The following is a 27,188-nucleotide window of genomic DNA, read 5'->3' as shown; positions in this document are numbered from 1 at the left end:
TCTTTGTCTTGCAGGAACTGTGGAATGTGAGCACTGAATCCACTGTTCAACAGCAAGAGTGGCACTGGGTGACAAATGCAACATCAGTATGAGGCATTTCATGCCAGTACTCGAAGAAGTGGTGCTGGTACTAGTATGGAAATAATCTACTCTTGACAAATTCTTGCAGACTCCCAATAGAACTGCTTATGGTGGCAGGACTGCGCTTATAACATTGTTCCTCAAATGTTTTCATACTTACATTTAATGTCTGTTTTATTTGCCTCAGAGGAGGGTTACAATCAAAATTCCCCAGAATTATATTCTGTGTTTGCTAATTTCCCCCTAGACCACCTTATGGTGAACAGGAAGTTATCAAAAATTGGGAAGAGGAAAAGGTTTTTTTGTTTTGTTTTTGTTTTTAAATGAAAGTTTTTGAATATGTCCTTTTGCAGGCTTTTTCTTTCTATTTTCTACCTTCCTTTTTTTTTCTTTTTTTCATATCTTCATATCTTCTCACACACGCATACACTCCCTTGAAACCTAGGCTAAACAGAAGAGGTCACAGCTGTAGAGGCACCTGGAATGTGAGAGCATCTGGTTCATCAAGGTGAGCAGATCAAAAAGCTTTTCAGGTCAAAGGGGATAATAACAAAGAAAGCGATAAGCAAAACATACTGAGACACAAACCTGATTAGCAAACAAATTATGGAGGCAATAACAGATACCAAAACTCTTCAAGAACTAATTGAGGGGCCATTAAGAAATTACAGGTACAGCTTTGAAGAGGGCCAGCCTGGGTTTTCTAACTGTTAGGAAGAGCGAAAGAAGGAACATGATCATCTGGGATATTTCAGTGGGGATGTGCAAAACTTTTAAGGAATGCTTAAGTGAAAGGGGGTGAAAGGAGATAAGAGGCAGGATAGAAGGGTCAATAGCATTTAAGTAGTTACTGTTCAGCGTGCTTGTCTCCCTGAGCCCTGTGCCTCATTACTGCAGTTTGCTCTATCTTCTTCTTAGCATGGATCTGCATATATGTAATTCACTAGGAAATTTCAAGCTGGACTAGCAGGCGAGCAGGAGGAGAACATGCATCTGGGAAGATTAAAAATCTTTTCAAGGAAGACCTGGTCTTGGGTGGCTTATCAGATGGGATGAGGTTTTTGCTGGTATTTGGAGGACCTAGGAATGTGGATGCCTATGGGATGAATATGTGAGTGCTGTGGGTGTGCAGACAGCATTAAGCTGGTACAGCTGGCAAGTAGAAGACCATGGGTGAATAAGAGGGGCCAGAGGCTAGGATGGAGGCAAGGTGCCAAGAGGGCAGAGGAGCCATGCCAGTGCTTGGGGAACCTGCAAGGTTTTCCTGGTGAGCCTGGAAGTGCATGAGTATGTGCCTGCACCAGGGAACATCAGTCATGACAAAAAAAAATGACGAAGGTTAGTTACATGTCTATACATTTATTAGTCCTGGCAGTACTTTATATGTGGGTGCTGTTGAAGACTGTCCCTTCTCTGTGGCTGTTGGAGTGGCAGCTTACAAAAGTGATCTTGTTGTGTGCCTATTTGGGGTTCATGCTCAGCCTTGCTACAGGTTGAATGTGCAAATAAGGAAATATCAGACACATCCATTTGCCTAGTATGAAAAGATCCATGTTTCTGGATGCAACAGGCTAGGCTCCAGAATTTGTGTGGGAAGAAGCCTCAAGTTTTTGAGCTCATGGAAATCCATGGCCTTGTAATACCTCATCACAAAGGCCTTATGAAAGCCCTGGAAGATCCAGTGTCTGCTATACTATAGATCCAAAAACATAGTCAAAGTCGTACGTTCCTCTATGTCTCAAGCTTAAAAATGGCAGCAACCAGAAAATTTTGTGGCTGCAACAGCATGTACTACTGCAGAGCTTCATAAATAAACTACGTAGCTTCTAACCCCAAAACCTGGACCTTTAAGACAGTTAAGGGGAAAAATAAATAAATAAAAAGACTAATTTCAGTTTCTGAGTGAAGACCCCCATAGATATTCTGCAATTATTGTCAACAGTGGCAGTGCCTTGTTTTTCTTTAGCACTCCACCACATACTGATGAGGGTTATTGTTTCAGTGATTTCTGTTTTGTGATAAATCTAAAATTATTTTCCTTGTCAGCATGCTGGCAGAAACAGCATGATGATACAGAAATAGTGACAAAACAATTGGCAACAGACACTTCAGGTACCTTTGTTGAATATGAACTATGTGGTATTCAGCAAATAAATCTATTAGTTCATAGCAACAAAAACAACTGATGGTAAAGCTGAAAACCAGATTTCTCAAAAAGGTAGGCAAAGCTTTCTGAAGGATCTGCAAAAAGCATTGTCTGTCTTTTGCCTTGGGCTGGACATGTCAAGAAATATGTAATGAATATGAGATGCAGGATTATTTATTGCATTACATGGAGCCTTCAGGTCAATTTGCAAACAAACTGAGGCACAAGAGTTACTGCAGGAGTATTCTTAGTATTATTTTCAGCAGTACAAGTCCTGAGTTAGGCTGTCATTACTCACACATTTTTGCTGGAATTTGTCAGGCAGAAGGTATAAAAAAAGTGACCCTGATTAGTATGGTGCTGGTATGCATTAACACATTTACATAATTTGCTTTATTTAGGAAGTCCTCATTTGTCTGATACAGTCATGTGTGTAAAAGCACTTTGTAATTACTGAGCAGAAATAAATCTCAAACGTATTAAAAGATTCCTTGAGAATCTGTTTTTCATCACACAGTGACTGCAGACCAAAGAACATTTAAGGCATAATAGAAGGATATGGGAGAATTTTCTTTCCTGCATTCTTTTATGGAAGGGTAGCAGCCAAGAACAAGTGAACATAAGTAATGTATTCTCAATCTATTTTGTTGGAGTATGATGATCCAATATGCTTACAATGAAAGTAACTGAAAATCTGGAAATTCTTAGTACTGTGATATTTAATATATTTTTGCCTAGTAGTACAGGGAAGATCTAACTGTGATTTGTAATTATTTATAATATTCCCTTTAAGGTAGCAATCTAAATTAAAATGACTAGCCAGAAGGTTTTTTAAAAGAGCAACTCCAACCTCCTTAGGAAATCACAGGCATATTGATATATCATCATTTTCTAGCATCCTAAGGCAGTCCAAGTTTTTTCAACATTTTTTTCTTAATTGTTGCATTTTTGTAAAAGAACTCTTTGATTATATTCCCACTTTTACAGTAATTTTTCTGGAATATAACTCTTTTCATATTTTAAAATTATAAAATCTTTTTTTTTTTTTTATCTCTTTGCTTGTTTATTATTTTTTGTTTGTTTTTACTTTGGAGAAACAATGAAATGTGCATTTTGGGGAGCCACAGGACATGGGTAAATTTTTATAGTATGTTGCACAAAAAATTGGCTCATATATTCCCTTATTAGCAGTAAGTTTTTCTTTATGAACACTTGTAGAATAGAGTATGATGAAAATCTGTTGAGAATCTCTATTCTGGTTTGTTACTCAGCAGGGAAAAAAAATAAATGTCTCCAATAATTTTATCTAAAACATTTTCTTTCGTAAACACAATAAAGTACACATGCAAGCAATGAAATACCGGAACATCTGGTGATCTGCAGGTGGGCCTGGAATATGAGGTTGAAACAGGTGCAGAGAAGCAGGTTTTCTGATTCTGAAATTGTGTTTGATACTTGTAGGTTTCTATACATGTGAAGCAATGACCTGCATGGATTCTAGGTAGGTGAGAATCAGTCACGTGTCATGTTCAAGAATATATTTCACAACAGGATGGAGTTATAAATAAAAGACTACTACAAGAAGCTTTACATTTTAATACATGTTTTAATTATAATATTTTTGGATGTTCTGGTATTCTCATCTCTTACCTCTGCATCGTTCCCCTAACATAACTGCTGTTATACAAGTTTACTCTAATGTTAGAAAATAACTTTTTCTTAATTAAAAGTAGTGTTTCTTAAGTTGTATTCACTCTTATCGCTTTATTACAGCTATTTTTGTAATTTTAATATTATTATAATTAGAATCATTATGAATATTGATATAAAAGACAGCTATTAGCAAAAAGGTGTTTCATAAATCCTGCAACATTCTTAAGATTTGAAAATGGGAGCTAACGCTTCCTAATCTCTTTTGGAAATTTGGTCAAAACATTTATATGAATCCTTTGGGACTGCAAAATGGTATTGCATAATGTTCCAAGAATAAGATATTTCATTTTCTGTTGAGTATTTATTTTTAATCTCATACAGACCTCCAAGGAGCAAGCTCATTTCCATGACTCCTTAAGTTGTTATACTTCTGGTAGGGTCTGTAAATTGGTGAAAGCAGTTTAAAAATGTTAATCTCTGTCCCATTTGAATTCATTTAGATCTAAATGGAATTCATTATTTGTCATTTACCTCCTATGGCAAAACCAATATACACATAGAAATAGTTTGGCCACCTCATGTACAAAGATAACTGCTGCTTTATGTGTTCCTATCTGTGGTCATCATACCAAGTACTGTACTCCAAGCATTTTAGTACAGAGAGGAGAAGGAGCAGAGACACTTTTCTATGCCACACCCCCGTATAAGGAAGTTGTCCGAAAGGTAGGTTCATTGCCCAATCTGCAGAAAGGCAATCTCTTACACAGAGATGAGATATTTATTCATTGCAAAGTTTGGTAAGTTTGGGTGCTAGGTGGTCTCTGACAAAGCTAGCACACCCCAGGATTTTCATGATCAAATTTTTATCACTTAATTACTACCGAGGGGAGCCTGCAGAGTAAAACTTGTCAGTTTAAGATAGGGCTCACTTCTTGCAGGCCAGCTAGAAATGCTGTAATATAATTAAATACACATTTTCTCAAGATGCTCCTATCTTCAAAGGCAAGCTTAGTAATTGTATTGTGATTAAGAGCTCCTCCACTTAGTTGTTTTAGCAGTTTCATGGATAGTCATCCTGACTTAGGTGAAAGTAAATATTTGCTGAATCTAAGGATACCTATGCAGGTTTGTACAAAGGTGAGTTCTTATTGACAAGAAGGAGGCAAGTCTAAAATCCAAGGTCTAAATTCATTCAAAAAGCTTTAAACAGGCACATGAATTCAAAATAACACCAGGTTGCATTTAGTTTACTTGATTTCCATCAATCATTTTTGCTAAACCAACTAATAAGATCAGAAATGTGAATGACTGTTGTTGCATGATGAACCACTTTTTACCTACTCATCTTTCTGGTAGAGGTTTTACCCTGTTCCTTTTTTTTTTTCCTTATTAAACAATACATCTGTTTCTTATTACATACATCCATTCCATTCATTTCTAATCAGTTGTACTTCAAATTTCTTTGGTTCTACCATTTAGAAAATAATATTTGCAACTCTGATACAGCCCTCAGGTAGCTTTGTTTTCCTCATAAAGAACATGAATAGGCCCTGACTGCCAAAGGAAGCCTAGACACATCTTTACATTACAACTAGCTAAGGTTTCTCTTTTCATCTTCTCTGCCAACAGCTGATATTAAGGCCTCATCTTCCCAGTGCTAATAGCTCTAGTTATCCTAGATCCACTGAGCTTACCAACTAACTCATCTTTAAAGTTGATGCAACTTCAGTTAGGCTGCATAATTGAAACGGAAACTATTAGAAAGGCCACCCTCTTCCTTCAGTTATATGTAGGCTATAACCTGAGCCCAATTTGATCTATTTTTAAAAAAATTAGAGAGGTATCTGCTATACACACAAAGCCAGCAAACAAGCCTTATTAGATACTACACTTGAAAAATGATGAACACCAAAACAGTCATCAGCAAAATCACCCAACACTGATCCTATCAACATATTCACCGTGTAAGACTATTCCAGTCTTAGCATTCCACTAAGAAAAATTAGAATATACCAATAATTATTATTTATGGCAGCCAGGAGCCAAAATGCATGTTATTTTAAGTTGCACATTAGCATTTAAATTAAACCAGTTCACTTCTTAAAATGCACTTATGGACCCAAACTTGAATCATAAGTACAGCTGCTAAACATTCTTCTGGGTTTTCAAGAGAGAAGTTGGTATACCCACAAACAAAAAGGAAGGGAAAATGAAAAAAGCATCCTCTTCAATAGCAGCATTTTTCCTTTGTTCTCTAAATTAGTGCTGTTTCCTTTCACACTTAGAATCTCATTGAAGATCTTAATATTTGAACTTCCTACAGTCCCCTACTGTCAAGACACTGTTATGCTGCTTACACTGCAATTGTGTAACCTCCTATAAATCTGATTCATAATCCACCCAGTGTCCTTTGCCTTCTGGATCATATTTTGAGGGTACACAAGTTAACCCAGGTATCTACACACAGCAGAGTGCTTGTTTGGGGGTCCTAATTCTCACCTAATTTGCATGTAATTCATCTGTAAAAAACCCGGGGGTTTACACAGAGTTATTTTCAGGTAACCTCATGTAACTTGCAGGCACATAAAAAACCTCAGGATCAAATTCACTCTTACTCTAAATGCACAGTTGTTTTCACTTTGTTTACTTTCAGTGACCTGGGGGATTGTTTTTTTCCTGTTAGTAACTGTTGTAGCTGCTGATGGTCCTATTTATGATTCCTGATGTAGTGCTTCACCATGCACATTTCTATCAGAGTGACACAAGGTCATAACTCAAAGGATACAAATCAAGACAAGAAATCCATTGTTTGTTGTAACTGCAGAAGTTCTCATCATTATGCAGTTCTTTGCCAGGAATTAATTTCATTGTTGTATTTAAACAGCTGCTTACCTAATAGATTAAAAAAAAAAAACAAAAAAAACAAACAAACAAGAAAAAAAAAACACATTGTATAAAACTGTTAGTTTTTAATAGCAATAACTTTATTTATGAGCGTGACTTGAGTTCATTACATAGGTTTTACATGTGAACTGTACTATATTTTGGCTGAAAACACTAGCAACCCTTCCTTTCTCAGCCTCTTTCTCAAACACAGTTTATTATGTTTACAGTCAAGTAGTCTGAATGTCAAAGGATATTATATTAAAGTGGTCACTAATAGGGAAATGTGTATGAAAGTCAATGTACAAAAGCACTCTAAAGAAACAGAGCACTCCCAAAAGGGAGTGGATCTTTATAATCTGTCTCGCACTGTCAGTGGGGTTGAGTGCATCCTCAGCATGTTGCTGAGGACATAGGGTGTAGTCAACATGTCAGAGGGACTGGATGCCATCCAAAGGGACCTAGATAGGCTTAAGTAGTGGGCCCAGGTGAACTTTATGAGGTTCAATAAATCTAAGTGCAAAGTATTGCACCTGGGCCAAGACAACATCCACTTTCAATACAAGCTGGGGGTGAAAGGACTGAGCACAGCATTGCTGGAAATGACCTGAGGTTACTGGTAGATAGGAAGCCACGCATGAGCCAACAGTGTGCTCTGACTGCCCAGAAAGCCAACCATATCATAGTCTGCGACGGAAAAATCGTGACCAGCAGGTTGAAGGAGGTGATCCTGCCCTTCTACTCTGCGTTGGTGAGACCTCACCTGGAGTACTGCATCCAGATGTAGAGTCCTCAGTACAGGAGAGACAAGGACTTGTTGGAGTCTGTCCAGAGGAGTGATGGAACTCTCCATCCATGGGATGATCCAAAGGGATGGAAGGCCCCTCCTATGAGGACAGGCTGAAATGGGGCTATTATGCCTGGAGAAAAGAAGGCTCCAAGGTGACCTGATACTTGCCTTTCAATTTCTAAAGGGGAGCTACAGGAAAGAAGAGGACAGACTTTTTAGCAGCATCTGTGGTGATACAATAAGGGAAAATGGTTTCAATCATAAAGAGATCACATTTAGGTTAGATATAAGGAAAATATTTTTTACAGTGAGGGTGGTGAGGCACTTGAACAGGGTGCCCATAGAGGTGGTGGATGCCCTGTCCCTGGAGACATTTAAGGTTGCACTGGGTCAGGCTCTGGGCAACCTGATCTAGCTATGGATGTCCCTGTTCACTGCAGGGGAGTTGGATGAGATGACCTTTAAAAGTCCCATCCAACACTAAGAATTCTGTGATTCTAATACAATAACTCAGGTTCTTACACTCAGAAAACTGTTTTTGTTTTTGCTTTTTTTTTTTTTTTTTTACTGTGCCCCAGATATAAGTCATGTTATATTACTAAAGGTGGAAAATTAAATTCAAGATGCACCACAGTTCCAGTCCAATTTCCTATTACTGATACCGACTACCAGTAGATACTCAGTCACAGTATAAGAAAAGGACATTTTTTTCAGCTGATGGTATCTCACTATACAAGTCAGAATACTGATCTCACAGGATCTATCCAGCTGATCAGCACAGTCCAAAAGAAAAAGAAAAAGAAAAAAAAAAAAAGGATTGTACCCTTACAGGAAACTGCTTATCTTTGAGAATAAACTTGGAGGAAGATTGACCTCCCTGTTGCAAATCTGAACATTCTCCACCAAATGCTCTTTGAGCAAGAATTAATAGTTTTTGTGAAGAGTTATTTCAAATAGCTCCATTCAAATATGCACAGGAATGACAACTGGGGAACATACATGCTAGAAGACAAGCTGTAAAAGATTCACAGAATTTTTGTAGATCATAAAAAATAATTTGTAAGTATTCACACCATTTCTAAATAAGAAATTTAATTGTATATGTATATTTAAATAACATATAAATATATTACCAGTAACATTTGTTCTTCCAAAGGACAAGAGTTGCTCTAATAAAAATTAGACATAAAATATTTTTTAAAAGATGGTTAATGGAACTAAGATTTATTTCTATTAAACTTGAGGTAATAAATGTTCTTAAGTTATTAATTGTATAAATTATATGGAATCATAGAATGGCCTGGGTTGAAAAGGTCAACGCTGATCATCTATTTTCAACCCCAGTGAACCCTGCCATGGCAGAGTCACCAACCACTAGACCAGGCTGCCCAGAGCCACATCTAGTCTGGCCTTAAATGCCACCAGGGATGGGACATCCACAACCTCCTTGGGCAAGCTGTTCCAGTGGTTCACCATCCTCTGTGTGAAAAACTTCCTCCTAATATCTAACCTATATCTCCCTCGTCTCACTTTAAAACCATTCCCCCTTGTTCTATCACTGTCTACCCTCGTAAGCAGCTGTTTCCCCTCCTGTTTATATTCTCTCTTCAAATATTAAAGGCCATAATGAGGTCTTCCCGGAGCCTTCTCTTCTCCAAGCTAAACAAGCCCCATTCCCTCAACCTCTCCTCATAAGAGAGGTGGCCCTTCTGATCATCTTAGTGGTGCTTCTTGGACCCACTCCAAGAGCTCCACATCCTTCCTGTGCTGGGACCCCAGGCCTGGATGCAGTACTCCAGATGGGGTCTCACAAGAGCCAAGTAGAGGGGGACACTCACCTCCCTCTCCCTGCTGACCACCCCTTTTATAATGCAGCCCAGAACACAGTTGGCCTTCTGGGCTGCAAGGGCACACTGATGGCTCATGTCCAGCTTCTTGTCCGTCAGGACCCCCAAGTCCTTCTCCGCAGGGCTAATCTCAAGATCTTCCCCCAGTTTGTATAAATACCTGGGATTGCTCCGACCCAAGTGCAGCACTCTTGTACTTGGCCTTATTGAACTTCATTAGGTTTTCATGGGCCTACTTCTCCAGCCTGTCCAGGTCACTCTGGATGGCTTCCCTTCCTACCAATGTATCGACTGCACTGCTCAGCTTGGTGTCATCCTCAAATTTGCTGAGGGTGCACTCGATGCCATCGTTTATGTCACCGATGAAGATCTTGAAGAGCACCAGTCCCAAGATCAACCCATGAGGGACATCGCTTGTGACTGGCGTCCACCCTGACACAGAACCATTGATTACAACCCTTTGGCTGCATTCAGCCAGCCAATTCCTAATTCATCGAACAGTCCATCCTTCAAATCCACACCTCTCCAGTTCAGAGAGAAGAATGTGATGAGGGACCATGTCAAAGACCTTGTAGAAGTCCAGTAGACAACATCCACTGCCCTTCCCCTGAAGCCATCACTCCATCATAGTAGGCCTCCAGATTGGTCAGGCAAGATCTGCCCTTGGTGATGTCATTCTGGCTGTCTTGCATCACGCCTTTATCTCGTATGTGCCTTAACATAGCTTCTAGGAGGATCTGCTCCATGATCTTCTCAGGTACAGAGGTGAGGTTAACTGGCCTGTAGTTCCTGAGGTCTTCCTTTCTCCCTTTCTTAAAAATGGTAGTAATGTCTCCTTTTTTCCAGTCATTGAAGACTTCACCAGACAACCATGAGTTTTCAAATATGATGGAGGGCGGCTTGGCAGCCACATCAGCCATCTCTTTCAGAACCCTAGGATGGATATCATCTGGCCCCATGGACTTATACATGTTCAATTTCATCAGGAGGACTTGGACTTGTTCCACTGCTACAGTGGGACAGAAACTACTCCCCACACCCTCACCTAGAAGCTCATTATCCTGGCAGACACAGGAAGCCTGACCACCCGCAAAGACTGAGACAAAGCACTCATTGAATACCTCAGCTTTTTCTATGTCTGAAGAAGCCAGCTCCCCATTACCTTTCATCGGACTCTCCTTGACCCGTCTCTTCCTGCCTATGTACCTATAGAGCCCTTTCTTGTTATCTTTCACATCCCTCACCAAGTTCAGTTCCATCTGTGCCTTGGCTTTCCTAATCCTGTCTCTACACACAGACAACAGTCCTGTATTCCTCCAAGGCTACAGAACCCTGCTTTCATTTCCTGTACATTTCCCTCTTCTAGTTGAGCTGCAGATCCTTGAACAGCCACAGCAGTTGCTTGCCTCCCCTGCTTGACTTCTGCTGGGGGATGGAGAGCCATTGTGTTCTCAGAAGGGTGTCCTTAAATAGCTGCCAGCTTTGTTCTCTATCCATGCCCTTAAGGACAGTTTCCCAGGGGATCCCACTCAGCACTTCCTTGAGAAGCTGGAATTTTGCTCTCCTAAAGCACAGCATCCTAGCTTTTTGCCAGGCCCTCATTTTTGAAGATCCCAAACTCCACCAAGGCATGGTCACTGCAGCCCAAGCTGCCTCCAATCTTAACCTAATGCTCTCCTCTGCGTTAGTGATCACCAGGTCCAGTAAGGCTTCACTTCAGGTTGGTCTATCTATCACCTGGACCAGGAAGTTGTCCTCGACAGACTCCAGGAATCTCTTGGTTTGTATGCCACCTGTCACACCACTATTCCAGTACATATCTGGGTGGTTGAAATCCCCCATCAGGGCAAATACCCACAAGCATGATGCCTCCTGCAGCTGAAGCAAAAAGGCCTCATCAACAGACTCCCCCTGATCAGATGGCCTGTAGCAAATCCCAACCACTACATGCCCTTTACTGGACAGATCCTTGATTTTTATCCACAAGCTCTCAACCTGATCATGGCTGCTCCTCAGACAGAGCTCTTTGCAATCTATCTACTTCCTAACATAGGGGGCAACTCCTGTTTATTTCCCATACTGCGCACACTGATAAAGAGGCACTTCAGCTTAGCTATTGGCCTCTTTCCCTTCTCGGAGGAGCCCTCCCTAATACCTCCAGGACAAGTCTGAGGTTTTCCCTTACTGCCCCCCAAGGTGACAGAGTTCCCACACACTTCTCAGTCATTCAGTATATCCCCTCCCAGTAGGATCCCATCCGCCATCAGCATTCCCCCTTTCTCAAGGCTGCGTCCCAAGCCAACTACCCAAAGCCCTGAGTATGACACCATTTGCAAAGCCATTCATTCAGCGTGTCCACCTTCTTCCTTTCGTGCGGATCCCACTCACCAACTGAGAGGACAGAGGAGAACACAACTTGTGTTCTTGATCCCTTCATCAGTCCTCCCAGAGCCCTGAAGTCCCTTTTGATTGCCCCAACACTTCTTTTGCCTACCTCTTCATTTCCACTGTGGAGAACTAGTAATGGATAATAATCAAAGGGCTTAAGAAGGCGAGTGATGTTCGTAGCAACATCTCTCACCAGACACCAGGCAGGCAACACACCTCCCTGTGGGATGGATCTGAGCAGCATATCAGGCTCTCAGTTCCCCTCAGAAGGGAGTCAACATCCACATCCCCCAGTCTGTTCAGCTCCAGAGCCTCATACCTGTTACATAAGGGCACCTGGGAAAGTGGGACAGGCTGAAGGGCTGTCCTCTTGTTGCCCCAAATAGGGACTTTTTTTCCATCCCTCGCTGTCTTTGAGGTCACCCCTTCCCACCTGACTGTGAGACAGACAGCAGATGATCCCCCACTGCTTGAGGAGCATCTCCCTTGCACCCTTCTTGTAGGGATGGCAGAGTGTGACTCCACCCATCGATCCCCTTCCCACAATCCCAGATGCTTCTTAGCCTTTTTGCTTCCTCCTTTAGGTCTACCACCAGGCTAAGCAGATCATCCACCTGCTCATGCCACACACAGGTGGTATCCTGGCTGTCCTCCTGTAGCAGTGACAGGGCCAGGCATTCTCTGCAGCCTGAGAACCTGAACTGCGGCATGGACATTGATGCTTTCGATCACATCCCTTTTGGCAGAAGCTCACCAGGGAGTAGTGACCATGGTTGCACCTCGGCGTTTCCAGAGAGCAACAACCTGTTAAGTACTAAGTCCCCTCCTATATGACAAGGTGCCCTGCTGTACCTGCTTACTGATCTGCTCAGGGTTTGCCCTGAAAATCACGTGCTTTACAACTAGATAACAACCCACCTTCCTGTGCAGTCCTGCGAATAGGTGACTTACTGTTTCACCTTGTTTGAACAGTCCATGTGATCCACACACCTTGACTCCTCCTCTCCGTCCTTGAGGCATTTTTAAGGCAGGGGGTATGGATGCAGAGCTGTTTCCCTGGCATCAGCCACTTCATGTCAGCTGCTCTCCACTGATCCCCCCCTGTATCTCATGATCAATCGCTGTGGCTCTGGCTGGGACAGCTTGGAAGCAGCGAACCTTGGCAATCAATGTTATATATATATATATATATATATATATATATGTCAAGGTTTTACGGGCTGGTTCGGCCTGGTTCCATGACTAGCAGGGTGGAGGGATTTTGTGAATCCATGCCTCCAGAAAAGGGAAACAGGGAACGCCGAAATAATTAAAAACAATGGCAACAATCTGATGAGAAGCAAACTAATTTACTAAATATGATATCGGAGTGCAAGATAACACACTATAATGCAATATAATTTGAATTGAAGCTAATAAATCAAAATACAATGAATGAGAGTGTCCAAAAGGTGGATAGGCCTCACCATAATGCTGAGGTGAGACACGCAGTCTGGTTGAGCATCAGGGAGGAGAGCCTGATGAAGAAGGGAAGGTCAGATGACCTACAAAGGCATTATATCTGTTCCACCTGAGCAGAAATGATAACAGCACAGCAAACAGTCATCTGGGGAATGTAGTTCTTCTTCTCATCTGGGACAGGTACCTGGAACTGGATCATTAACACTTTAACTCCCAGTGCATTGCATAGTGTTATGATGTGGAATACTGATAACCAAAAATCATAAAACCAGGACAATATATTACAAACGGATCATATTATTTACTGATCAAGCATATATAATATATTTGCATATATAAATAATGAAAATAATTCTAAGAAAACTCATAAAATTTCCATGAATAGTCTGCAAACAGCAATCACTTTATTTCACTGTAATTATACATGAACTCCAACAACTTTTTTGTTGGCCAGCTATCATAGCGTATGAACACCTTCTAACATTTAATTATTTTAATTTCAAAAGAGTAATATGGGAAGAGAATTCTACACTTGTATGACAGAGGAGGTAAAGAAAGAATAAGGCAGAACATCTTTAGAAGAACAGATTGGCTTTCTCCCAGACACACAAGAAATCTGTGGAAACAGCCCCTGTTCTTTATAAAGACTCAATTCTCGGCCATACTCTATCTCCATCTCTTCGCTTAATAGCCACATTCCTCTTAGAGTTGGACTCTCTCAGAGATGATTCTGGACACCAGAGCATATCGCTATTGCCTGTTTGTTCAGGAGATATCCACAGCTGAGACAGGAAGACAAGTGCAGCCAAAGAGTAGTCTGCTCTTATAAATACTTGACAAAACACTTTCGCAGCTCCTGTCTGAATTACAGCAGTGTTTAGCGCACAGTATTAATTTCTCACATTCAGGGGAATGAAGAGGCTACTGAATCTTTTAGTGAATCTGGAAACAGTTCAACTTTCTAATACCTTGAATGTGTGAAGAAGTTCAAAGGTTATCCCTTAATCAAGACCTTATATAAAATCAGCCTGACACAATATCAGCATCATATGGTACACTTTAAACACTTTATATAAGCATTTCATTTAGGAAACAATTACTGTATGCTTTTGTCTAATATAATTAATAGGTCAAGCAGCACTTATTAAGTTTTTAGGCATTAATTAACATTTTAGAATTCTCACATATGACACATTAATTAGATATCAATCACTTATTGGAACTACTGACATTTAATAAGCATTAGAATTTATACCAAGCTATCATGTTGTACATATCTTTATATGCTACAAGTACCAGCAAACAGTACTTAACATGTTAACTCTTATTTTGTCTTTGTAATTATAGTGTAAATGGTCACCTTATATACTTTAGTCATAAAAACATACCTAGGTCTCTGCTATTCACTAATAATAAAAGACAAACTATTGAATAATATGCATTACATGCATATCAAAATAATTTAAAAATAGCAAAGAAATTGACAGCGTCTTTGTCCTATTTCTATATAAGATTTGAACATACATCCTCTTTTGATTCTAATATTCTGTCCTGAAGAAATGTCCAAGTGTTAATTGCCAACCCCTATCACCCCTTAATTATGCATTCTTGTATCTTCTTTGATGCTTCCCTTGCATTGCTATCTCCTGTTATTGAGATCTTGCTATTAAACGCTTCAGAGACATGATCTCTCTCTTGACCTAATTAAACTTATTATCAGTCAATTTTTGTAACGTTAACTAGGTGCTTAGGATGTTATATAAAGCCCTACAGGGTGCCCAAAGTTTACAAGACTAATGTCCTGTTGGCAGCTTGACAAGAACTGGAGAGCTATGTTTCTTCTGCACATACATACTTTTGCATATTTTCTCCCACTATATGTGTCTTGTATGTGTAAGATTTTCTTATGATTTTCCTACATGTGTAACTTTGCTGAGCAAATAGAAATCACTTGCTTATTAAGTAGAGGTTTCTTGTCTAACATAAGCCTGTATAATAAATTTTTGCAGTAGTTCAGATCCTTCTTTTTTTTTTTTGGCTCAAAGCTTGCTTCCTGAGGTATTTCTTATGATAAGACTCTGATTGACTTGTTGAGGTGGCAAGTGATCGGTGCTACTGTCTCACAATCAACATCACTTTGGGAACATTTGAAAGCCTCTTCCTCCAGAGCTGCTTGCTCTGTACAAGAGAGGAAGAGAGTGCTCAGGAGTGTTTATTGGTGGAAGATCTGGTCTGTGACTAAACAGCTCCAGCTTGGTATGGGAATACTGGGGAATGATACCATCACGTCCTGTGAAAAACAGGATGCAGATGGGCATCCCTGCTCCCTCTTATCTGCTGGCAAGGCCTGGAAGATGGGAACAAAGGAGTTTCTGCTGAGATCTCAGAGCCAGAAGCTGCCACTCCAAGGAGAGCTGACTCAACCACTTTGGATTTGAGCTGTCACTCCAAAGACAGCTGACTCAACCACTTTGAAACCATTGAAAAGGGGCTATCATCGCCATGGTCACCGTTGTCGTTATCGTTTTCATTGTAGTCAACAGAACAACAATGCCTGACGACCCACCATTACCGAAGGTCAATCACTGAACTATGAACCTCGCTGGATCCATGGTGGTGACTATCTCCCTCTTGCTTCCTATAAATACTCCTTGCTTCTTCCTTCCTATCTTTTCTATTGCCCTCCTTCACTTCTCCATTACCCTAATTCATAATAGTGTCCATCCTCCCCTTCCCCATCTCCCTGACTAAGATTTGTAATAAACTGGTCGGACCAACATTTGAACGGTTGTTTCTTAATCTCACACCGGGTATATAGATAATAAAAGAACCTCCTCTTCCTCCTATAAATTGGAGCAAGACAAAAGTGTGCAAATACAGAGACTTTTCCAGCTTTGTCTGGTACATGTTCTTGTGTTTCAACATAAATACTGGGTTGTGTCACCAGAGCAGTATGGCAATAGCCCCCACAGGGGAGAGTGGAGTGCTTTACATGTGCACTTCCATTATGTAGAAAGACACTCATTTATCTATCTGTCTCTGCTCTGCTCAGTGGACAGCAGCATCTGGTATTTGGGCATACTCTGCAGTCTTCACGTGAAACTATAGCCAGAACTACAGAAGAATGTGAGAATGCAAGTTAGCAGGAGTTTCACCTGCAACACATGAGACTCGACAGATCTATAGCACATCTGTTATGGCTTAATTGAGCAAGCACAAACAGCAACAAGTAGTGAACGCATGCTGTCCAGATGCTTTGGGAGTATACATGCAAGTACCCATACTGCCATCTTTCATTACAGCTGTTACCTGGATTAAGATATTAAATGTAGGCTAATGTGTTACATTTTCACCTTTTCCTTGCAGTTTTGACCAAGCCTAAAGGTGATTAACCAGTTTCTTGCAAATACTACAGAGTTGTTCTTATTAAAGTAAGAATTGGACCACTGAAGAAGAAAAACGCTATAATCCCCTCATTTTCAGGTGGGAAACTAAAAGAGAAGTAAGATGAAGTCTAGGTCACAAGGAAACCTTGCAACGCTGAATCTCATAACACCTATGTTCTTTAGCCATGTCACACCTGGAGATTTAACATGGAGTAAACTGGTTTTCTAGAATCTTTGTGGTCCACAGAGAACAACAGGCATCAGCAATGAATAGTTTACAGTAAAAAAAAAAAAAAGTTTAAAATAAATAAATAAAATAAATAAATAAAAATAGTTTAAAGATAAATAAATAAATAAAAAATAAATAACTTAAAATAAATAAATACAAATAGTTTAGAGTAAAAAAATTCCTTTCTCAAATGCAATCCATAGCTTCTGGTTAAATACATTAACTCTACCTTAATGCACAAGGAGGATTAAATGGGATTCGCAACAGACAGCATACTGTGCACAGTTTATATTATAAAGGAGGTCAAGACTTAAATCCTTCACTTATGTCAGACCAGGTTTACAAGTCAGAAACCTATTCTGCACTAATGCACTTGTGTCTTTCCTTTCAAAATAACAGGCACCTCTTTCTTGTAAAATAAAGAGGTCAGGAAATGGTGTTCCTACTATTCAAATGGGATTCAAACCAAAGGTATTAAATCCACATAGCTGTGTAGCTGTAGGATGATAAGGAATCTTTTCATTTTGAAACAGTGCTACTTTGCAGAAATGATTCTATGATTCACTGGGCTAGGGAGAAAAGTGGAATTCCAGTGACTGCAGTCATCTGCTAAAAGGAGAGGGTACCTACCTCTTGACCCTTTTTCCAAGGACTGTTATAGTGTTTCATAAATCAAAAACTGAATGAAGTCATAAGGTGACCCAGCAACCAAGATCAAACACCATCTTTTAAAAATTTTAACCCCCACTAAAATGTCACTTAGGGTGCTTGCTCTTTTCACTGCTGTGCATCTGCTTGGTGGAACTCATTGCCTCATGACATCAGGAGATCCCAAATTTCTTCTTTTTTTAAGCCTACATTTAAGACTGATTTGTTTTCACTGACTTTTAACTGACATTCGCTAATTATTAACTCTGCAGGATAGATTAAATTTTAATTTTAATGTCATTGTAAAACACCACGGACTGCCTCAGCATGATAAGATGCTATAAAAGTTTAAACTGTTGTTATAAGTTAGCCACCTGTTCAAAATGTTAAAAATCTACACATTTAAATCAATCACACCACACTGGATGCCCCATCAAGGCTAATGTTGATAAATTATACTCTTAGCTCTAGCCGATATAGAGCCATTATTCTCCAGAATGGTAGTATATTAGACTTTACTTTGTAGAGTTTTAGTTTGGATCGAGTGTCATTTTTCAAAATTTTAAATGCACTTCAATGCATATGTTCCAGTCTGCTAAACTTCTTAGAGATTACCCTGGCTAAACAATACCTTTGAGATTCTGTCCAGTGTATGAGAAACAGGCTATAGTATTGTTCCAGGAGTTCCTGGAAGTACTGTGAAACATTAGATAGGTGTGTGTTTGTATAGTTCTTGGCATCTCTGGGCCGAATCAGAAGAACTGGATAAAATGAAAAAAGAAAAAATCCTATTCCTTCCTGTCTCAGGAGATGATGGATCAATTTGAAGGCTGAAGCAAATGAGATATGCCATGCCTGTCAAAGCCATGATCTATAGATAGAAAAACAAAACAAAACAAAACAAAACAAAACAAAACAAAACAAACAACAAACACACACACACACACAAAAAAAAAAAAAAAAAAAAAAAAACACCACACACTTATTTTGGTTTTCTCCCTATGAAATACTCCTAATACATTTTTTTCCTCATTGCAATCTTGTTTCTTCACTTAGGTAAGTACAATCTCTTATTGAAGGAAAGGAGGTTAGTTCTCCACTCCCAGTAGAGTTGCCTATTTTAGTAGCTTTGGTTCTGCAATCAGTGTATCAACTTTACTATCTACTGTTCCTTTCATGCTCAGAAATGTCATTTATAAGTAAACCAAAAGGCTTCATCACTTTATTATAACTGAAACAATCTTCAGCACCCCATTTTTGGCTCCTTGTTCAGCTCAAAATTGTTGCTATTGTTGTAGTGGAAATTATAATACAATTCCAAATTAATTTAGATGAATATACCCTCATTTCCAGACAAGTGACAGCAAAACCTTCAGTTTCCCTCTGTACTGCATTCCTTCAGTTACAAGAGTTCAATGGAAACCTCCCCAAAGAAGTAAATTTCAGTTTGTTATTAAAGGAAGGGAAAGGTAAAAGAGAATTCAAGAGGAGAATTATCTTCAGTTTACTTTCTGTTCCCATCTAGGACTATGCTTTCTGGAAGCAACTTTTGAGCATAGCATACTAACGATCTCTGCCCTGATAGTGATTACTAGTATCTATGTATCTGTCTGCTCTGTGACCAAGGAACACATGCAGATTCTGAGGTTAAGAAGCATGAACTGTCTTTCACCCATACTGCTGAAAACAAACAGTATCTGGAGCAGACTCCCTGTGCCCACGTGACATAGCTCTTCACCCTGCTTCTCTCAAGGATCTGTTATCTGCTCTTATGAGTTTCCATGGCAAGATTCTCCTAGGTGAAGGCTGTGAGGGTGGCCTTTGTGAGCAGAGCCCAGCACTGTCTCATGTTTGATCAGAGCCGGTTCAGTTGGCTCCGAAGGACCCCCCTGCTGGGCAGAATCCTCTCTCTACATCCCAGGAAAGGCCCATGGAGGAAGAGGCTGACCCCCTGCAGCCCATGAGCATCAACAGGAGCATTTCTCCACATGCAGTGATGGAGGAGCCCCTGTGGCATCCATAATGCAGATGAGACCTGAAAGAGGCACAGCCCATGGATCCCCCTGCAGGAGCAGCCTGGACCAGAGCTGCAGCCACGGAGAGGAGCCTGTGGTGGAGCAGGAGGGCTGTGAGGAGATGCTGTCTATGGGTACCTGTGTGGAGCAGCTCATGGAGGATGGGCCTTGTGGTAGAGCCATGTTGGAGCAGTACTTGGAGAGCTGCAGGCTATGGGAAGCCCATATGTTTTCAGTTTGGGAAGGATGGCATCCTATAGGATGGACCCCATGTGGAGAACAGGCAGAAAGTGACCACAAAGAAGCAGCAGAGACAAAGTGTTATGAAGTAACTGCAGCCACAATTTTCTGTTTCTTTGCATCACTCGAGGGGAGAAGGTAGAAGAGGATGGATGGGTGAGAAGGTGTTTTTAGTTTCTCATTTTTCTAGTCTATTAGTTATTGATTAAATTAATTGAATCTATTTTGCCCAAGACAGTAACTAGTGAGTGATTTCCCTGTTCTTATCTCAATCTATGAGCTTTTCTCATCTTTCTTTTTTCCTTCTTCCCTTCTGAGGAGGGAGAGTGAGAAAGCAGTGTGATGGTGAAGAAATACCTAACATCTTTTAAGCATCAAAGATTTTAGCCAAATTTTTTTTAATTCAGTTTTTGAAGAGATTGATCAGGTGCATTTTGGAGGTCCCTTGTGATCTATATTGCTGTAGTGAACTGATTGCTTAGCTTTAGCCCGCTTCCCATTATATGCCTAGTTTAAGCTAATTCTCCAGACTCCTCTAACAGTGAATGGAGAAGGAAATGCAAGCGATTTAATCTGTCCAAGAACAAATGAGCCTGAAAGGAGCTGTGGCTCTCACTAGATTCACCTGCTAGGGTGTCAAGATACTAAAGAGTTGAGCATTGGGATCCTGACCTGAGGCGAGACGGACTGTTTCTTAGATGTATATCTATCCTCAGAAAACAGAAGTACTATATAAGTATATGGTGTAGGCGTAGCTTACATCTGTCTGTTGTTTGTAAGGGAGCCTTGAAAATAAGCTTAGACTAATTTCTGGAGGTGAGATGAACTCTATGTTTTCTGAGTACAGGAGCTTTTCCAGATTTATCTCTTTGTGAAACTGAAAAAGTACACTGATATCCTCAAAGAACTGAAGACATACCTTATACATTAGCTTTCGTTTCTAGGAAATACTGACAAAGAGACAAACAGAAAAATACATATTATGCATGATAGATTAATTATTAGAGTCAGTTTTACTAGTGCCCTGGCACATTGTCTCAGATGATAATGTCTGGAAATAACATAGCAACTCTCTGGAATACATTTGAAGACATTTCAGAGCCAGAGAATAACTGTGAAAATAAAACTATACTTTTCTATTACCTCCTAGTATAGGTGAGGGATGAAATAAAAATAAATGTTCGGTGTATCTGAGACACATGACAGTTGGCTTTATGACAAAAGAACAATAATTTATGGTTTTAGAAACAAAAAACACATATAAAGGTGGCCGTCCAATTCCCTTGATTACACATATAATGAGGCAAATATTAAGAGTTTTCTGGTATAACAAAAGTCAGTCTTGTAATTTAATATATAATCAGATATTACTGCCATTAGCTATATTCATACAGTCAATGTCCACCCCAGAAAAGTGGTGTGCATTGTTTTAAATAAAATCTACCCTGGTTATCTTTTGTTCTTGCTGAAGTCTTAGCACTCCGGTAACAAACAGAAAGTTGTAGTTAATTTTATGTTTAAATGCTTTTCCTTGCAAACTGTCATGAACAACTGCTCTTCTGATAAATAAATGTTGTCAATAGGTAATATTCTAGATGTTCAAGCTCAGGAGAAGAGCACTAAAGGAAAGTTTATGACAGATGGGACATATTTTTGATTAGTTTAATATTAAACATATGGAACATAAATGAAATTCTGCAGCCTCAGGATTAAAGGAATGTGTAATTAAGAGTGTTCTTTACTGAATATTTCATCTTTTGGCGTGTAGAACTAGCTCTGATATTGCTTCAGAGGAGGACCATGACAAGTTGCAAAGAAGAAAAGAGAACTATGAGAGGCCTTCCAGACTATTTGAGCATTCTGAAACATTCCAGTGGGTTTTTTTGTATTTTTTTTGTTTGGTTGGGTTTTTTTGTTTGTTTGTTTGTTTTTTTTTCCCTTTTTAAGTTCAGACAGGTCAATTACTATGTTACATTTTTTACTTTAGCTTAAACAGAAGTATCAGTGTGCCCTAGCTGTGTTTACTCTTAAGATATTGGCCATAGAATCACAGTATTCCAGTTAAATCTGATTATTTAAATAGCATAAATCTGCCTTTGAAAAATACTACAAATATAGTTTATGTACGAAGAATAAACAAGAGAAAGAGTGTATTGTTTGTGGCCTGTCATTCTCTAGTGTTCCATCTGATAGTGCAGTGGGGTCTCTTCAGGATATGTAGATCGACAGGAGATGAATAAATATATTTGGATGACCCTTTGCTTTGTGACCAGTGGGGGTTATTTTATGGAATGTACCAAATTACATCAGTAGAGATGCTTTAGCTCTGAACGTGCTGGCATAAGTGAAAAAGTGGCAGTAATTTAGAGTTCCAAAGCATTTTTCCAGGAAGATTTCTTACTTTGTAGTAGGCAAACATAAATCCTAAGTGAGACTCAGGATATGTTCTCCTAGGTTTACTGTGTAAGCTTGTCCCTCAACCTCTATTTCCAGTATAGGATGATACCTAAATAAATAGAAATACAGATAAAAAAAAATACTATTTAAATGAAAATAACTAGTTAATAGAATTCTTGGTGTCCAAGAGAATCTGTAAGTAGGAAGAAAATCCTTTTTGCATTTAACACATTCTATTTAATTGTTTTCTACTTCCTTTCTCTTTAAACCATCAACATACTATATCAGTTATTTTAAAAATCTATTTTGGGGTATTTTCATTCCTATCTAGTAACAAAGATTACAATTTTCTCTTGCCTCTATATTTTTCTGGAAAAGCAATGTCAAATAACAAATGAGTTAATGAATACCCTATTACTTGAGACTTTTGTCTCACAGAAGCTGTGTAAAACCAATTAGAAGTGTACATTTGCAAACTAGATGCTTATGAGTAGGACTGATTTACCCCAACACCTTTAAAACAAAACAAACAAACAAAAAAAGGATTCGCTTGTAGCCAAAATCATTAAAAAACAAAAACAAAAACAAAACTGTATGAATCCTTCTTTGCTTTCTGGCTCAAAGCTTGCTTTCTGAGGTATTGTGATAAGACTCTAGGAGATGAGAGATGGGTGTTGACATGTGGCAATCAATATCACTGTGTGGACAATTTTACATTTGAAAGCATTTCTTTGGAGCTGTTTGCCTTCAGAAGAGAGTGCTCAGTAGTGTTTACTGGTGGAAGACCTAGTCTGTGACCAAATAACTCCTGTTTGCTATGGGAGATTGGGGGATGATACCATTGTATCCTGTGAAGACAAGATACAAGTTGGTGCCTCCCTACTCCCTCCTATCTGCTGGCAAGGCCCAGAAGATGGGAACAAAAAGAATTTCTGCTGAGACCCAAAAGCCAGAAACTGTCTTTTGGCAAAAGAACTGACAACCACTTTTTACTTATAAATAAGTAAAACCACTTTTTACTTATAAATAAGTTTGTACTACCATTGGAAAGAAGTCACCATCATCGCCGTGGTCACTGTCATCCTCAACGGAAAAACAATGCCTGATGACCCACCACTACTGAAGATCAATAACTGAACTACGAACCACTCTGAATCCATGGTGGTGACTATCTCCCTCTTGCTTCCTACAAAGACTCCTTGCTTCTTCCTTCCTATCTTTTCTATCGCCCTCCTTCCCTTCCCCATTATTGTATTCATAATAGTGTCCGTCTTCCCCTTCCCCATCTCTCTGATTAAGATCTGTAATAAACTCGTCAGAACCAACATTTGAAACATTGTTTCTTAATCTCCCACTGGGTATACAGATTGCAAAGAACTTCCTCCTATAAATTGGGGTGTAACACAAACAAACAAAAGAAAAAACAAAAAAACCCACAAGGTTTGTAGAATCACTTGATGATGCTGCTAAATTGCTTCCAAAAACAATTACCCAAGTAGATACACAATGATGTATTTGCTTCTTGAACCATGCATTTCACATGTCCAAACAGATGATCTTTTAAATCTACATCAGATTTGGGTTTTGATTTCTTTTTCCATTTTGATGTTGGTTGGTTTGTATTGCTTTGTTTTCCCACATAAAGCCTACTGCAAATCATATGAAAAAAATAGAATATTCATACTGTATTTTTTAAGGAATTCAGAGTTATTTTTTCATTTAACATTGAAAATGTGTATAGGGATTAGTTCACTTGCCTACAGTTGGGAGTTGAGATGCTCAAATCCATCCAGTTTAGCATCCAGGTGCCACTACAGAAAGACGTGTCCTCTGCCAAATGTCAAATGGGCAACTGCCAGTAGTCAGTTCAATGAAATCCGTATCTGTCTAAAATATAGGCTGTAATAAAAGAACATAGTATGGTGTGAACAACAAAAAAAAAATAATCATGAAGTTTCAACTAGCTTTTACAGTAAAAATATACTTCATGAATGGTATGTCGGGTAAAAGGACAGGCTTCTCCCCTCAGTATTTTTTTCATCGGTGTAATATACTATATAATCTTTTATACTATCATATCTCAGTTCTCTTATATCAGAACATATAACCTGCAGCTATACATAACACTGTTACTTGACACTAAGATACAGTGAGAGAAAATTAAATCAGGGTAAAGCATTTGGTAAAATCAAAAGGCTCCCACTGTTTTGCAGAGTCTTTCCTCCAGTATAATCTTAGAGATTTGTATCTGAATGGTCCAATTCTGAATGCTTCTGATTGTGACTTAAGTTAGAAAAAGAGTCAACAGGACAGCCTAGAAGACATAGCAGAGTTTGTTTAAAATTAACAAACCTTTTCTTTCCACAGAGGTGAGGAAGAGTAATTAATAAATAGACAAATAATAATTTAGAAATATAAGAAGAGCTTCTTCAAATCCTATATCCCAATTCCAGGCCTGATCATAGCATGGAAAAATAGGGAAGAATAAGGTCAGTACAAGCAGTGTAATTTCTAATTCTCTCCAACAGTATGCTTTTATTATTATTATTATTATTTCTTTTTTAACTGACAAGAGGCTTCATAATTTGGATATTGTTACTTTGAATATGTGTATATTGCAGCTTTACTTTGTGTGTTTTTGTGGTTAATATACTGATCACTTTCATTTATTGGACTTTCAGAAGCATCAGAAGACACTCTTAGAGCTTTTAAATTAGGTACCTTCTTTCAGGTAACACTGAACTAAGCCGGTCCAAGACTGCACCCAATGAACATTTGTTGCTAACTGGCCACAGGACTTGAAAAGAGATAGGCAGAATTAAACCGTATATTGTGATTATCAGCTTCTCAGAACCAATAGTTTCTGTCCCACCCATTCAACCTTGTGGACCTTAATAGAAGCTAATGCATCTGACTTATGTGTCCAGTGATTTTTACTGAATTTCTTTCTCATAAATTTCTCAGATATTTCTGTGATCCTAGGTAAACACTAAGTATCCAAATGAACACTGCACTTGAACCCGGAAAAGAAACTACCAAAGTGGTATAATAAAAATATAGTGGCATATTTTACTTGTTGTTATAATAAAAATATAGTTGTCTGTATTTTACATATAGACAACTATAGCTACAAGGCAAAGCAAATATTCTTTTATAAAAGCTTTTAATAAAAATCATTATTGGATGTCTCACATATCTTCAGTTCGTACAGGATTCCCACAGAAGCCTTCTATAACAGGTTGAGTAAATATGGTCATAAGGTCAGCCATGGATTGTAATGATACTCCTGCACATATCCTTAACCAATACAGTCAGTATTAGTGCTAATATCTGCTGATACAAATACCCATGCAGTTTCATGAGTTCTTGTATACTGCGATCTTCTCAGAAGAATAAATATATGCACCTATTTGACCTACAGTGTTCCTAGCACACATGTCAGGAAACCACTGGCATGCATCAACAACAATCACACAGTCTTCTCTGTCAGTATGAACAGACAAGTTCAGAAAGAAGCCTTGTCTTGCACTTCACTGACAATTCTAAGGTCATGATAAGTCTTGTGCTTTTGGTTCTGCAATATGAAGCCTAAGAAATGCTCTTTATTTTGATAATAAACAAAAATTTATTCTATATGTGAATAGATTCTTAAAATTCAATTGTTATAAATCCCACATGTGTACTTCTATTATACATGTCCTTCTGAAATTAGAAGTTTTTTATTATATATGATGATTTAGTACTGGTGATAAAAACATAAAGTCAAGAATATTCAAATACAAGGGCTCATGACCTATGGCTTTGTTTAAGCACAAAGATAATTGTAAGACTGAGGCATAAAAAAGGTTTCCATGAGTTGTTACTATTTGACTTAATGTTTGAAATAAAATTCAAGGGATTCTGGATAAAAAAATAAAATAAATTAAAAAGTTAAAGTATTTATAAGGGATAATACATCTGCAGATGATGAAAAATCTCTTGAAATTAAAGTAAGGTCACAGAAACTACATCACAGTTTTTATTCTAATCTAAAAGAATAAAAAAAATATGCTGTTCAGATCATAATCAGGAAAATACTGCGTTTCTGATCATGCATACAGAGTTTTTGACTCTTACTCTAAGCAAAACTCTACTTACAACTTGATTTTCTGAATATAGGAAACTTTATTCATAAATGGTTTTCAATTACAACCAAAGTTTGAAAAAGTGTATGACAGCTTGCCTGGTGTGTCAATGATTTACAGGTTGATTCTGTCTCTCAGTGACTTGAGGGCATTAGAGAGCACTGAGCACCAGTGTCCACCAGGGCCTTATATTTCTGTGGTTCTGATGTGCCAGGCCATCTAATCCACACAGTCCAATATTATCCCTCTCCCCCTCCTGGCTGGGGACAGGGCCCCTCTATTTGTTACCTCGGTTGTCCACAGCAACTGGAGCAATCACCTTTTTGGAGAAGTTCACCTTGGTGGTTGATTTGTCTTGTAATTCTTTAACCCATGCTTGAAGTGCAGGGGTGAGTTTTTTATGCCATTTCTTATAATTTCTCCATGGTCCTGTAGGTAATGCCACAAGGCAAAACGTGACGTAGTCATACTGTTGCCACTTGCTCAAGCAGGAGGATGTCTTCTTTTGATAGCTGAGATGTTGGATGACGCTGGCTGTGAGGAAACCAAGTTGATCAGCCCCTCCAGTAGGCTGTTTTGGGAATTCTGGTCCCCATTGGATGTATCTGTTACCACCATGGATTCATCAGCATCAGTCACAGTAGACAGTTCATCTATTCTATCTTCTTGTTTGCTCTACATTCTGTCCAGTTTTTCAGCTACTTTTGTAATGATTGAAACACAAGCTCGTAGAGGCTTAAATGTAACTCAAAGTCTTGAAGTTTATCAATCAGTTAATTTATAAGGGGTCTTCTTTCCCCTCTGCCATACATTGCTGCAAATGTACTGGCGTACCTTTCTGGTGCAGTCTTTGTGAATATACGCCACATATTTGGTGTACACCTGACTCTCAGAATCATG

Source organism: Lagopus muta, chromosome 1 (assembly GCF_023343835.1).
Source record: "Lagopus muta isolate bLagMut1 chromosome 1, bLagMut1 primary, whole genome shotgun sequence".
NCBI classification, from domain to species: Eukaryota; Metazoa; Chordata; class Aves; order Galliformes; family Phasianidae; genus Lagopus; species Lagopus muta.
The sequence above is the reverse complement of the archived record's forward strand: the minus strand, read 5'-3'. Positions refer to the sequence as shown.